Source organism: Pan troglodytes, chromosome 14 (assembly GCF_028858775.2).
Source record: "Pan troglodytes isolate AG18354 chromosome 14, NHGRI_mPanTro3-v2.0_pri, whole genome shotgun sequence".
NCBI classification, from domain to species: Eukaryota; Metazoa; Chordata; class Mammalia; order Primates; family Hominidae; genus Pan; species Pan troglodytes.
The window spans coordinates 52,084,569-52,100,130 of NC_072412.2; the positions used below are offsets into that span (position 1 = coordinate 52,084,569).

Genomic DNA, 15,562 nt, shown 5'->3' on the forward strand with positions numbered 1-15,562 from the left:
TCTCAGAAGCAAACAGGCAGAGCTTCCTTTTCCACATTGACAAGAGTCTGAGCCAGTTACTTAAAGAATTGATTGCCTTGAGCCCCTGACCTTTGGAAATGGGTCATATAGAGCATTACAGAAGAGCTTATCTGGAGTGACAGAATTAAAATGATTTCTTAATTTTGAAACCAAGAGAGGGAGAAGGATGAGATGGTCTTGCTGATATGTATAGCACAGTAGGTGCAATCAACTTATTTAAAGAAATCGGACGAATTGGCGTTTGCCGAGGCTGGCATAGATTTGGCTGTCTCCGCTCATAGCTGCTTTTGGCGCGAAAGATGCCGGGTCTGGCTGACTCAAACCCTGCCCTGCCTGAGTCTCAGGAGAAGAAGCCGCTGAAGCCCTGCTGCGCTTGCCCGGAGACCAAGAAGGCGCGCGATGCGTGTATCATCGAGAAAGGAGAAGAACACTGTGGACATGTAATTGAGGCCCACAAGGAATGCATGAGAGCCCTAGGATTTAAAATATGAAATGGTGGTCTGCTGTGTGAATAAATAATTCCTGAAGAATGAAGAAGATTAATTTTGGGAGTTCTTTGATGAACTTTGATATGTGGAAAAAGTATTTATAATTTATTGTAAGAAGAAAGTAAAATATTACTAGTGGAAAAAAAAAGAAATCATCAAAGACTGTAGCTAATATAAAGAAAAATAAAATAATGTGCAGTGAATTTCACCAGTGTAGACAATTGTCCAGAAAAAGAAAACACAAACTATACTTTGTTTTGTTTGGTTTTTGAGACAGAGTCTTGCTCTGCTGCCCCAGGCTGGAGTGCAGTGTTGTGATCTCGGCTCGCTGCAACCTCCACCTCCCGGGTTCAAGAAATTTTCCTGCCTCAGCCTCCAGAGTAGCTGGGATTACAGGTAAGTGCCACCATGCCCAGCTAATTTTTGTATTTTTAGTAGAGACAGGGTTTCACCATGTTGGCCAGGCTGGTCTCAAACTCCTGACCTCAAGTGATCTGCCCATCTTGGCCTCCCAAAGTGCTGGGATTATAGGTGTGAACCACTGCTCCTGGCCGCTGCACACAATTTCTTACCTATTTTGTATATGAGGAAATGAAGGCAGAGAGGAGTGAACTGCGTGGCAGAGCATGGATTCCCATGCAGTCTCAAGTGTCCAGATTCCTCCAAAGCACTCTTGCTACTCTGCTGGGCCCACGGGAGTGTGGTTAGTGGTTTTGTTCATTTGTTTTCATGGCATGGGTTTGTTTTTGTTTGTTTTGTTTTGTTTTAGTTGGAAACTGGAAGTGGGGAAGCCTGGTTAGTGATGGCCTCCTGCTGTATGTAAATAATTTTCAACATTTACTAAAATATTTTGTATATGTGTGTGCACGGAGAGCCCACACGTCCAGTGCAGGAATAGAGTTCCCTGCCCAGAGGAAGTACCGCACCACATGATGAACAGTGCATGGGACTGGAGTCAGGGGTCCACATTCCAGTCCCCATGCCATCATTTTTGGGTTGTGTGGCTTAGGGCAAGCAACGTCTCTCTAAGCTCATTTCTTTATCAATACACTGAGTCCTATCATCCTCATATATTTATATGGGAGGAATATCACAGTGCTTTCAGCTCTCTTTAGGTTTCCATTACATTAAGGGGTTAGTTTGACTTACTAAAGCTTTCTAAAAAACATACAGTGGCCATGGAAAATGTATCTTTTTATCTCCTTTTGGTCTAGGGGATCTGCAGACTTCATGGAAGTGATGCTGCCTTTATAGTCTCTGTACCAAATAACAGATCACACAGTGCAGTGAAAAAGGGAGAAGAATCTTGGAGTCCTTGGAGACAACTACTAGTTTTTCACTGTTCTTTGCTTCCATATGATTTTCTGCTTTGCTCTTCAGTTTATAGTAATTCAATCGACATTTACTGCACCTTTGTGCTAAGCATTGGGTGGCTGGGAATATGTAGTTACTTCCTCAAGACCAAAACTCTGTGCTCAAAAGCACAACCATTAGTGACGGATTCGGATAAATACAAAGCAAAGTACAATCAGTTGTCAGCCATTATAGAGACTGGGAGGAGGTAGAGGCACCAAGGGAGAAATAGACAAATGTTTTTAACCAAGGGGACATGAGGATGAGGAGGACATGAGAGAGAGGAAAATGAAGTTAAATTTGTGGGCTGGATCATGAAGGTCCTTATATGACACATGGATGTGATCTAGCACTATGGAATTATAAAAGGGTTTTAATTCTGATCTCATGTGTGTTAATTCTCTTTCTTTAGAGCAACTCCGCAGGACTCAAATACATTCCTGGGTTACCAACAAAGACATCACAACCACCCTGACTACATCTTTGGCAGGTAGGATATTCTGATTTAAAATTGTTTAAAAGCATGGTTAGTATCAGAAGCAATGAGTCTCAAGGAAGCAGTTTTCCTCCAGAGAGAAGCAAGATGCTATTTCCTGGATCCAAATTTCCCAGGACAAAACTTCTTGCATTTCTCTTTTTAAAAATGGAAGACCACAAGAGGGCACCAAACTTCATCTTTCCGGCTGAGAAAACAGCATCTGGGCATTGCAAAGTACAAAATGAAGAGGTGGCCAAAGGAACAAGTTGTTATTGTTTGTCTTTGTTCCCTAATAAAATTAGAAACATATCTTTATATTACTTTGCATGAATGTGAGTATTGATTTATTCTTCAAACTCCAAATCTGGGTTTAAAAACAACAAAACAAAATGATACAGTATTTTCTTTGCAATTGGATTCCCACCCAATATTCAGGGACTGACGAATAAGATAATGAACCATCCTCTTCCTGATACTTGTTTTCAAGGCTGAGCAACCTATAACTGCTGATAGGTGGCTTGTTCATTTATTTATTTATTTATTTGAGATTGATTCTTACTCTGTCACCCAGGCTGGAGTGCAGTGGCACCATCTTGGCTCACTGCAACCTCTGCCTCCCGGGTTCAAGCAATTCTTGTGCCTCAGCCTCTCAAGTAGCTGGGATTACAGGCATGTGCCACCACACCCAACTAATTTTTGTATTTTTAGTAGAGATGGGGTTTCACCATGTTAGCTAGGCTGGTCTTGAACTCCCTACCTCAGGTGATCCGCCCACCTTGGCCTCCCAAAGCCCTGGGAATACAGGCGTGAGCCACTGGACCCAGCCTGTTTATTCCTTTAACAATACTTATTCAGGTTTGGTGATATGCTGGGCAAGTTGCTAGGTGTTAATACAAAGATAAAAAGGCATGGATCTTGGCTGGGTGTGGTGGCTCATGTCTATAATCCCAGCACTTTGGGAGGCCGAGGCGGGTGGATCACCTGAGGTCAGGAGTTCAAGACCAGGCTGGCCAACATGGTGACACTCCGTCCCTTCTAAAAATATAGAAAATTTGCCACGTGTGATGGCGCATGTCTGTAATCCCAGCTACTCAGGAGGCTGAGGAAGGAGAATCGCTTGAACCCGGGAGGTGGAGGTTGCTGTGAGCCAAGATTGTGCCATTGTACTCCAGCCTGGCAACAGAGTGAGACTCCATCTCAAAAAAAAAAAAAAAAGACATGGATCTTGGGATCAAGGAGCTTATTGTGAGTAGGGGGTTGGGGAGTCAAGCAGCTGAACAAACAAGCAAAAGTGGTCACTGATCTAAGGAAGGCATTTTAATATTGTAGGAACACCAGAGAATGGCCATGTAACTTATGTATCTCCCATGAAACCTGGGCTGTTAACGCTGTTACGGGAAGAGCAATGGCCTGGGAGCTTAAGGAGCTTAGGTGTTAGTCCTGGCTGGGCCTCCGGCTGTGAGCTTCACCTCCTGGAGCTCAGTTTACTCACCTCTGAATTGACACCATCTTCCCTCCAATCTGTAAAACTTTCTGGCTTCAACATAAAATTGGCCATTTCAATTTCAGTGCAAAGTTTTTTGTTTTTTGTTTATTTTTTATTATGGTGAAATATACATAATGTAAAATTTACCATTTAAACCATCTTAAGTGTACAATTCAGTGGCATTAAGTACTTTCACACTGTTGTGTAGCCATCACCCTCATCCATCACCAGAGCTTTCTATCACCCCAAACTGAAATAACAACTTCATATTCCCCCACCCCTCAGCCCCGACAGCCACCATTCTTCTTTCTGTCTCTATGAATTTGATTACTCTAAGTTCCTCAATAAGTGGAATCATAGAGTAATTGTCCTTTTGTGTCTAGCTTATTTCACTTAGCGTAATGTCTTCAAGGTTGATCCATGTTGTGGGTTGTGTCCACATTTTCTTCCCTTTTATGGTTGAATAATATTCCATTGTATGTGTATGGCAAAGTCATTTTGAAGTGGCTGTTTCAGACCCCACCAATCACATAATGGGAAGAAGGAGAGCCCTAGAAGAGCAAACTTGCTCCCTTCTCTCCAGATCCAGGACAGCCAATTTAGAACTCAGTGTTCAGAGGGCCTTGCTACTTCTGCTGGGGCAGCTCATTCCTTTCACAAGCTATGCTTTAGCTCCTAGTGTCTTAGCCCTTTGGTCTACTATAACAAAGTACCATAACCTAGGTGGCTTATAAACAACAGAAATTTATTTCTCACAGTTCTGGAGGCTAAGAATCCAAGATCAAGGTGCCAGCAGACTTGGTATCTGATAAGGGCCCATTTCCTCATTCCATGAAGGTGTTTTCCAGCTGTGTCCTCACATGGTAAAAGGGGCAAACAAGGTCTCTGGAGCCTCTTTTGTAAGGGCACTAATCCCATTAATGAGGGTTCCCATGACCTAAACACCCCCCAAATTTCCCATCTTCTAAAATCATTACCTTGGGGGTTAGGATTTTAACATGTGAATTTTAGAGGGACACATTCAGACCGTAACAACTACTCATGAAATGGCCCTTCCTTCTTATTTGTTGAGCAGGAATCTTGTCTCTACCTCATAGGAAAGAAAATATTTCATTATCCAAGTGTCCTGAACACGGAAGACCAAGAAAATAAAGATATACTACTTTCTCTTCTTTACCTGAGAAGGCAGCAAAATAAGATGCCAGGAGCAAAAAAGAGCTGTGTGTTCAGGGTATTTAGAACCTGAATTCTCCATTCATGCAGTTTATCACCGACCAGAAAATCAAGTATGGAAAATGTGGTCTTAATTACTACCACGTGAAATTGCTAAGTGATGTGGTTGCGAGGAATTAGACTTCTGGAAGAAGAAGAAAACAAAAAGCCAGTTTGTTCAAATAGAATTTTATGCCTTACTCAAATGTAGACTAGAGGCATGTAGGTGACCATTGGCTCAAAGCATCGCTGTTGGAAACCAGACAAGGAATATATTGACTCTGAGAACATTTGCCAAACCTACTCACAATAAAATAATATGGTTTCATTTTCAAAGTGCCTCAAATGTGAGACTCTCTTGGAAGTTCACAATGCCTAATTCCCTGTCCTGCTTGAACGCTTTCTACAAGTATAGAGTAAAAAGTAGATTTGGGGTCTGGGCAGGGTTCGCTGCGAGGCTAAAGAATTTCCCATGAAGACTAAAGGACACCATTGATAGAAGGCTTGCGTTTTCCCAGAATTGAAATAGACGAGAAACATAGAATTTCATATTAACACACTCACAATGCATAAAGCTTAAAATAAATCAGGCTGGTCGAATAGAAAACAGATGGCAAGGCTTTTGTCCTTTTTTCTTGAAGGCCAATTTTGTGGTGAAGTGCTCCAGAAATTGTGTGTTGGTTAGATGGGTGTTCAGGCTCTGGAATCTGGTCTTAAACCCCAATTCAATTCAACCTTTCCTAGATATGTAGCCTTGGGCCAGCTAAATTTTTTGAGGTTCAGTTTTCTGTGAGATGGAGATAATAATATTATCTGTATTACAGGATTTTATAAGAATAAAATGATAAGTACTTTTTTTTTTTTTTGAGACAGAGTCTCATTCCGTCACCCAGGTTGGAATGCAGTGGTGTGATCTCGGCTCACTGCAACCTCTGCCTCCCAGGTTCAAGAGATTCTCGTGCCTCAGCCTCCCAAGTAGCTGAAATTACAGGTGTGCCACCATGCCCAGCTAATTTTTGTATTATTAGTAGAGACAGGGTCTCGCCGTGTTGGCCAGGCTGGTCTCCAACTCCTGACCTCAAGTGATCTGCCCTCCTCAGCTTCCCAGAGTGTAGAATTACAGATGTGAGCCACTGTGCCTGGCAGATAAGTACAAATAATTAAACAATAAATCTGGACTGGGCACAGTGACTCACACCTGTAACCCAGCACTTTGGGAGGCCGAGGCAGGAGGACTGCTTGGGCCCAGGAGTTCCAGACTAGCCTGGGCCACATAGCAAGGCTCCATCTCTACAGTAAATAAATAAATAAATAAATAAATAAATGAAACTAGCTGGGCGTGGTGGCACACACCTGTGGTCCCAGCTACTCGGGAGGCAGAGGTGGGAGGATGGCTTGAGCCAGGGAGTTTGAGGCTGCAGTGAGTCATGATCACACCACTACACTCCAGCCTGGGTGACGGAGCAAGACCCTGTCTCAACAAAAATTAAATGAAAAAAAAAAAAAACCGGAAAAAAAAAAGTAAAACCTTTGGCATGATGGCGTTGTTATTGTTGTTGTTGTTATTGTTATAATTATTATTAAATATTTTTAGGATTGGATGTTTTTTCTCTTAGCTTACTAATCTCTAAGCAAATACAATAAGGGAGGCAGCATGCTATAGAAAAGAAACCAGTGGTCTCTGCCCATAAGTATCGAGGACCTTAGAGAAATCATTATGTCTCTCATCTCAAAGCTAAATTTGATCTTCTGTATTATGGTGATGCAGGGTGTATGAACTTTACTCGACAAACTTGGGTATACTGGACACTTATTTTTCTGAAGCCAAGTAAACTCTGACCCTGGGCACACAAAGGAGGCAAGAAATTTAGTCTTGGTCTTGTCGATAGTCTCCTCCCTCCCCGAGGAACATTTAAGAAGGGGGTCCTTGATCTTTAGTCCATATACTATGCTGGTGCAAGGTCCTTTGTCCAAGTCCCTTGAAGGTGGGTCACTCTGATCATTCTTTGCCAAACTTGAGCATAGGGTCTTGGTCAGGAGCAAAGAGCCCCAGGGTACAGTGCGCACCCACCCTTAGTGTTCCAACCAGACATTGCCTTCTAAAGCCCAGTCACCTCCTAGAGGGATGGGGGCTCAGTTCACCAATACTTTCCCACAGTCCATGTTACAGACTTGGCAAAAGCCTTCTCCCCACTCTGTTAGCACAGTTTCTACAACCTACCACTTCCAAGGCACTCACTCTTCCCTTTCTAGGAAAATACAGTAGAATCCCCTTTAGGCTTTGCAGAGCAAATGCCAGGAAGGTGATACTGGTGATGGAATTATCTCCAAAAAACCTTTTTTTTGAGACTGAGTCTCACTCTGTTGCCCAGGCTGGAGTGCAGTGGCATGATCTCACCTCACTGCAACCTCCACCTCCCAGGTTCAAGCAATTCTCCTGCCTCAGCCTCCTGAGTAGCTGGGATTACAGGCACCCGCCACCGTGACTGGCTAATTTTTGTATTTTTAGTAGAGATGGGGTTTCACCATGTTGGCCCAGCCTGGTCTTGAACTCCTGACCTCAGGTGACCTACCTGCCTAGGCCTCCCAAAGTGCTGGGATTACAGGTAAGAGCCAATGCACCTGGCCTCCAAGAAACCTTTGCTTTGGCCTTTAAGCCAAAGAACACAAAGATTCAGCCACCTCTAGAGTCAAAATAAAAGTGTCCATGCATGGTGGCTCAAGCCTATACTCCCAGCACTTTGGGAAACTGAGGTGGGAAGACTGCTTGAGGCCAGGAGTTTAAGACCAGCCTGGGCAAGATAACAAGACCCAATCTCTAAAATAATAATACAAAATAAAAGATAAAAATCCAATGATAATACAGCACAAATTAACATCTCAATAAATACTCCTTCAAGCTGATTGAACTAGTTTGATGATTCTCATTTTTCCCTTCTATTACTATTTTCTTGTTTCAAAATACCATCTTTCAAATATCATATAATCAGAAGGGTAATTTATTAAGTAATTGCTTGTACAGATTTATCTTAGCTAAATATAGTTCTATCAGACTTTTTGAGATAATGGCCCTCATGTCAAGAGGGACCCTTCCTGGCTGCCATGAGTTATACAAGGAGGGCCAGGACAGATTCTACAATGTCACATGATACGTGATCAGGAAAAGCGTTTACTCAGTGCAGTGAGGCAGAGGTGACTGTGGCCCCCCCAGTCTCTCCACTGTTCCTGGATAAGGATCACACCTGGAGAGGTGTGCAAGGCCACGGTTCCTTTTCAGGGGAGGGACTTTTCCCCTTTGTGTCTGTGTTCTTATAGGACAAATGTGATGAAGTGGCCTTATCAGGAACACTTAGACTGCATGGCCTACTGTGTACAAACTTGTCTCGGAACACCAGAGCCTCTGCCATGGGGGACTTAGAGCTGCTGGGGCCCAACACCCATGGACATTATAACTATACACCCCCTACACATACAGACACACACACACACACACACACACACACACACACGGCAACTGGGGGTGTGGAGGAAACCATTGTCCAGTAGGAAGCTGAGCTTGGGTGAGCTCCTTTTTCTGGAAGAAAGAGGTTCTCCGGGGTCCCACGTAGCTGGTTGTCTCTTTCTTTCTCCCTCTGCTTTTGCCACTAAGTATTTTCAAGTTTAACCTATTTTGAACTGTCATTTCTTTAAGCATGCAGGCCTTCCAGTTTCTCTCCTTTTTTGTTTCCCTTTTGGAATAAAATGGGAAAAATGGAGAAAAATGTGTTTCTGAGACCTTCTCAGAGAGTTCGGTATGTGGTTGGAAGAACTACCTTACCTTGGTAAGTGGCTCGGATTGGGAATGTGGATGGAAAGAAACTGTTGAGTCTTGTCCTTAAATAGCAGGTTAAACCACTGAATTTCGGGGAGCTGTTGAGGAGAAGCTGAGTGCCTTGTGGAAGAACACACCGTGAGGAGGAGCCTGAGAGAGCTGGTCACTGAGAAAATCATCATCCGAGAAGAAGTGGTGACATTGTGTGCTTAGAGGAGTGTGATTCCTCCCTTTTCTCTACCTGCCTTATGAAACACTCAGTAAATTCTACTTTTCCCACTACCTCTTTTGGTGTGAGCAGTTTATTTTAGAGCCCTCCAAAGAGGTACTGTGGTCCTTCACAAGGTTGGCAGGGTGGAAGAAGGTGGAGGAAGACCAGTTAGGGATTAACCAGACACCTGAAAAGACTTTCTATCTTTTCTTTACCTATTCATTTATTATCCTCCTGTCATCTCTTTCCCCTTGAGCCTATTCAAGGATCTCCCCTCTCTCACGTTTCCATCTCTGGCTCCCTCATGGGCTCCTCTTCCTCTGAGGTCAACAGGTCTTTGCTCGTCCCCACTGTCGAGTTTCCTAGAGTCAGCCGTCACGACTGGGGTCAATAGAGAGAACTATAAGCTGCCTCTCACAAAATAGCCAATAATGGTACTACAACTTACTGAGTTTTTATATATATTGATTGTGGTGCTAGGTACCTTACATATATAATTTCAGTTAGTCTTTTTAACTACTCTGTATGGTGAATATTATTATTGCTTTGTCACAGAAAGCAAACTGAGAGTCACTGGCTTGATGTTCCATGGGCTTGAACTATTTTTACTTCCAAACAGGCTGCTAGTTAAAGTCAGGACAGTAGATAGGCAGGAGGATGATAAGAGCACAGCGGCTGAGGCCGGGCATGGTGGCTCATGCCTATAATCCCAGCGCTTTGGGAGACCAAGGTGGGCAGATCACCTGAGGTCAGGAGTTCGAGACCAGCCTGGCCAACATGGTGAAACTCCATATCTACTAAAAATACAAAAATTAGCCAGTGTGGTGGTAGGCACCTGTAATCCCAGGTACTCGGGAGGCTGAGGCAGGAGAATTGCTTGAACCCTGGAGGCAGTGGTTGCAGTGAGCCGAGATCATGTCATTGCCCTCTAGCCTGGCGACAAGAGTGAGACTCAAAAAAAAAAAAAAGTAAAAAAAGAGCATAGCTACTGAGAGTTCCATCTGCCTTCATCTCTTTGCTGCAGATTTCATTTAAAAACTGAATGTGTGTAGGTTATTAAAATTGCTGGGCTGGGCGCAGTGGCTCATGCCTGTAATCCCAGCACTTTGGGAGGCCGAGGTCACCTGAGGTCAGGAGTTCGAGACCAGGCTGGTCAGCATGGTGAAACCCTGTCTTTACAAAAAAAAAAAAAATTAGCCAGGCATGGTGGCAGGTGCCTGTAATCCCAGCTACTCAGGAAGCTGAGGTGGGAGAATTACTTGAACCTGGGAGGCGGAGGTTGTAGTGAGCTGAGATCGCACCACTGCACTCCAGCCTGGGCAACAGAGCAAGACTCCATCTCAAATAAATAAAATAAAATAGACTGAGGTTGACTTCAGGCTTTTACATTATCTCTTTTCAGCCTAGGAATAATCATGAAGTGATAATGCTGCCATGGAAAAGTAAAAGTTGGAGTAATTAATATTTCACAGGCCGGGCATGGTGACTCACGCCTGTAGTCACAGCACTTTGGGAGGCCGAGGTGGGCGGATCACCTGAGATCAGGAGTTCAAGAGCAGCCTGGCTAACATGGTGAAACCTCGTTTCTACTAAACATACAAAATATTAGCCGGGAGTGACGGTGCGCGCCTGTAATCCCAGCTACTTGGAAGGCTGAGGCAGGAGAATCACTTGAACCTAGGAGGCGGAGGTTGCAGTGAGCCTAGATCACGCCATTGCGCTCCAGCTTGGGCAACAAGAGCAAAACTCCATCTCAAAAAAGAAAAAAAATTTATTGTTTCTATTTATTTATCTTGTTTTTCTCTTTATGCTGTTTGAAATCACAGTGGACTATGTCAGCAAGAGCATAAAAGTACCACTTAGTTTAAATCCTGCTATGTCTTAAAGAAATTATAATGGTAAGTTGTGGGAATTCTAGAGATGCAATTGAATAGAGAGTGGAAATTGGATTATAAAGCCAATAGCTGTGTTTTTTATTTTAAAATTGTTTTGTACATATTATGTATTATAAAAGACTCGTATTTGCTGCAGATATGTATTCATCATATTCTGACTTAGAAGAAACATGTTCTATCCATGTCAGAGTTTAGAATGAAATGTTAATTATCTTTCTATTGGTTTTCTCTGATTTGAGTTAATTGATTTTGTTAGCATAATTGTTATTCTACCATTCCTTAGCTTCATTGTGATCAAAATACACAGTAAAGAAAATTATGAGGGGAATTCTTACTATCTGATTTAATATTTCATGTAGAGCTACAATAGTCAAGACAGCTTGGTTTTGGAGAAAGAATATACATATAGAACAACAGAGCCAAACCCAAAAATAGACCCATACATATATGGTCTATTGATTTTTTTTGACAAAGATGGAAAGACAATTCACTGGAGAGAGAATAGTCTTTTCAACAAATTTGCTGAAACATATACACATCTATATGCAAAAACATGAAACTTGCTCCAGAAATTAACTCAAAGTGTATCATAGATCTAAATGTAAAAGCTAAAACACTAAAACTTCTAAAAGTAAACATAGGAGAAAAATCTGTGTGACCTGGGTTACAAATGGATATTTTAGAAATTACACAAAAGACGCTTTCTATAGAAAAAAGACACATTAGACTTCATCAAAATTAAGAACCTCTGTTTTTTGAAAGAGCTATTAAAAGAATTAAAAGGCAAGTCAGACCAAGAGAAAATATTTGCAAATTATATAACTGATCCAGACTATATAAAGAACTCTCAAAACTCAATACTAGGACAACAAACAACATTTTTAAAATAGAGAAAATACTTGAACAGACAATTAGTGATGAATGGTAAATAAGCGCCTGAAAAGGTGATCATTACTAATACCATTAGATATTAGAAAAATACAAATTAAAACCACAGTGAGAGACACACCTACTAGGATGGCTAAAACAAAATCAATAACCTGACAATACCAAGTCCAGGCAAGGAGTTACTAGCTTTCTCACAAGTTGCTGGTGGGAATACAAATTGGTACAGCCACTTTAGAAAATAATTTGGCAATTTCTTATAAAGTTAAACATACACTTACATAGGACCTAACACTCTCACTCGTAACTGTTGACCAATAAAATGAAAATGTATGTTGACATAAAAACCTGTATGTAAATATTTGTAGTAACTTTATTTGTAATTACCCAAAACAGAAAATTACACAAATTCCTCTCAATGAATAAACAAGCTACAGTATACCATAAATATCCATGACTGGATATCAGAGCATCTACCCATCGTCTCTTCCTATGACCTGGGTTTCTTATGGCAAGAAGTATTCATTCAATAGAATACTCAGTAGTGAAAAAGAATGAGTTAGTAACACACGCAACAATGTGGATGAATCTCAGAGCATTGTGTTAGGGAAAGAATCTAGACCAAAAAAGAGTACATTCTGTGTTCTTCCATTTATATGATATTCTGGGAAAGGCAAAACTATAGGGACAGAAAACAGGTAACTGTGGTGGGAAAGGGTCAATTCTAAGGGGACACTGGGTTTTAGTGGTAGTCACAATGATGTGACTTTGACAACATATGCAGGACTATACACTAAAGAAGGGTGAATATTTATGCATTTTACTGCATACCTTGAAGGAAAAAAAGAAAGAACACCTGAGATTCAAACACATGATGTAATTGCTCAAGTCACATTGCAAAGACCTGGAGTACTAGGTTGGGTCCGCCTGTAACACTCCAAGTTTTTCTTTTTTTTTTTTTTGAGTCATCCAGTCTGGAGTGCAGTGGTACAATCTTGACTCACTGCAACCTCTGCCTCCTGGGTTCAAGTGATTCTCCTGCCTCACCCTCCTGAGTAGCTGGGATTACAGGCATGCACCACCATGCCCAGCTAATTTTTATATTTTTTGTAGAGATGGGGTTTCACCATGTTGGCCAGGCTGGTCTCGAACTCCTGACCTCAAGTGATTGGCCCAACTCAACTTCCCAAAGTCCTGTGATTACAGGTGTGAGCTACCACACTCAGCTAGGTAACTCCCCAAGTTTTTAACAAATGCCTCACATACATTCTATATCATTTGAATAAATATGCTGATTTCAGTGAATTTAGAGTTTCAGGTAATCCTCTGAGAGTTAAACTAGTGAAAATAAGTCAGTAAAGCAATTGTTATTATCTGTCTCCTCCTGACTCTCTGTGTGTTTCTTCCCAGTCTCCTTAGCCGATGCCTCCTCCTCAGACACCCCACAAGTTTGGTGTCCTGGCCCCTATTTGTTCCTACTCTCCATCCATGGGTGATAGTCTCTATTTCCAGGGCTTTTCTTCTTCTGTTTGTTTGTTTTAAACAAAAGTAGAACTGTCTTTATTGCAAATGACATAATCTTTGCTACAGAAATATTCCAGGACTTTTTGATAATCGCTTGCATGGCTGTGAGCCTCAGATCTATGTTTTCAGCTTAGGCTTTGTCTTAAACCCTGTTCTGAAACTTAGGACTTAAATATTTTGTTTTTCTTATATTTTGTGCATCAGGAGTTCAGGAAGGGCTCAGCTGGGTGGTGAGTAATGATCCCTGTGGCATCCACCAGTTGCTGGAGCTGGAGGAGCCACTTCAGGATGTGGCTTCTTCATGCACATGTCTGTGTCTGGGAAGGGATGGCTGGTGCTGAGACTGTGAGTTCAGCTGGGCCTGAGACCATCTACCCATGGTCTCTCCATGTCATCTGGGGTTCTTACGGCACAGTCACAAAAAAATTTTAATTTTTCTGTAATCAAAAATGTTGAATTTTGCCTTACAGTTTATGTTTTCAAGACTGTGTTGGAGGAGTTCTTTGCCACTTCGTGTTATAAAGTAGGAAACACTGCATAGATGGTCAGCCACATGCCTCAGAAAAATGAAGAATGAATTCTAGCAGACACCCTCATGGGGTTGTGTGAGATTTAATATGATACTGGATCCTTAAATTACTGTGCAGCACAAAGCTGCCTAACCAACCTGAATACTCAGCTAGGAATTATTATGTGTGATCGAAATACAGGCATAAACCCAGCACTTTGGGAGGCTGAGGCCAGTGGATCACTTGAGCTCAAGAGTTTGAGACCAGCCTGGGCAATATGGTGAAATCTCATCTCTACAAAAAAATACAAAAATTAGCCAGGCACGGTGGCACCTATCTAATAGTTTTATTCTTCTCTTTTATTTTAGTTTCTTTTCTCAGAATTTCAAATCTTTCCATTAACTTTATTATTAGTTTTACTGTTCATCAAAGGCAACTAATAAGGTTTATGTTCCGAAAGGTGAAGTGCCAATAATAAAATAGAAAACATTATGTCATTTACGTGATCTCTTTCTGATTTGAGTGTTACTTATCATAGGGTTACTTTAAAAATACTTATTTAGGGTCGTGCCACCTGCCTGCCCAGCATCCACCGCCGCTGCGGGAGTGCGGGTGGAAACCATCTCCCCAGGAGAAGAGTGCACCTTCCCGATGCATGGCCAGAGCTGCGTGTTGCACTACACCGGTATGCTTGAAGGTGGAAAGAAAATTCATTCTCCCCTGGACAGAAACAAGTTCTTTAAGTTTATGCTAGGCAAGCTGGAGGTGATCTGAGGTTGGGAAGAAGGGGTTGCTCAGAAGAGTGTGGGCCAGAGAGACAAACTGACAACATCTCCAGATTATGCCTATGGTACCACTGGGCACCCAGGCATCATCCCACCACATGCCACTCTCGTCTTCGATATGGAGCTTCTAAAACTGGAATGACAGGAATGGCCTTCTCCCCTAGCTCCCTGTTCTTGGATCTGCCATGGAGGGATCTGGTGCCTCCAGATGCATGCACATGAATCCATATGGAGCTTTTCCTGATGTTCCACTGCAGGCTGTATAGACATCTGCCCTGACTGAATGTATTCTGTCACTCAGCTTTGCTTCAAAACCTCCATTTCCTCTTCCCCTTTCTCCTCATATGTGTGTTTACCTAAACTATATGCCATAAACCCCAAGTTATTCATTTTATTTTGTTTCCATTTTGGGGTGAAGATTCAGTTTCAGTCTTTTGGATCTAGGTTTCCGATTAAGTACATGGTCAAGTATTTTTTAATATATTTTTGTTTATTATACTTTAAGTTCTAGGGTACATGTGCACAATGTGCAGGTTTGTAACATATGTATACATGTGCCATGTTGGTGTGCTGTACCCATTAACTTGTCATTTACGTTAGGTATATCTCCTAATGCTATCCCTCCCCACTCCCCCCACCCCACAACAGGCCCCGGTGTGTGATGTTCCCCTTCCTGTGTCCAAGTGTTCTCATTGTTCAATTCCCACATATGAGTGAGAATATGCGGTGTTTGGTTTTTTGTCCTTGCAATAGTTTGCTGAGAATGATGGTTTCTGGCTGCATCCGTGTCCCTACAAAGGACATGAACTCATCCTTTTTTATGGCTGCATAGTATTCCATGGTGTATATGTGCCACATCTTCTTAATCCACTCTATCACTGTTGGAAATTTGGGTTGGTTCCAA

The 15,562-nt window shown here is 42.1% G+C and overlaps 2 pseudogenes; both read left to right on the forward strand.

Annotated features, from left to right (window-relative positions):
* On the forward strand, positions 248-650 carry LOC740606 (COX17, cytochrome c oxidase copper chaperone pseudogene; annotated as a pseudogene).
* LOC744072 (peptidyl-prolyl cis-trans isomerase FKBP1A-like) lies at positions 14,561-14,800 on the forward strand (annotated as a pseudogene).
* The last annotated feature ends 762 nt before the right edge of the window (positions 14,801-15,562 follow it).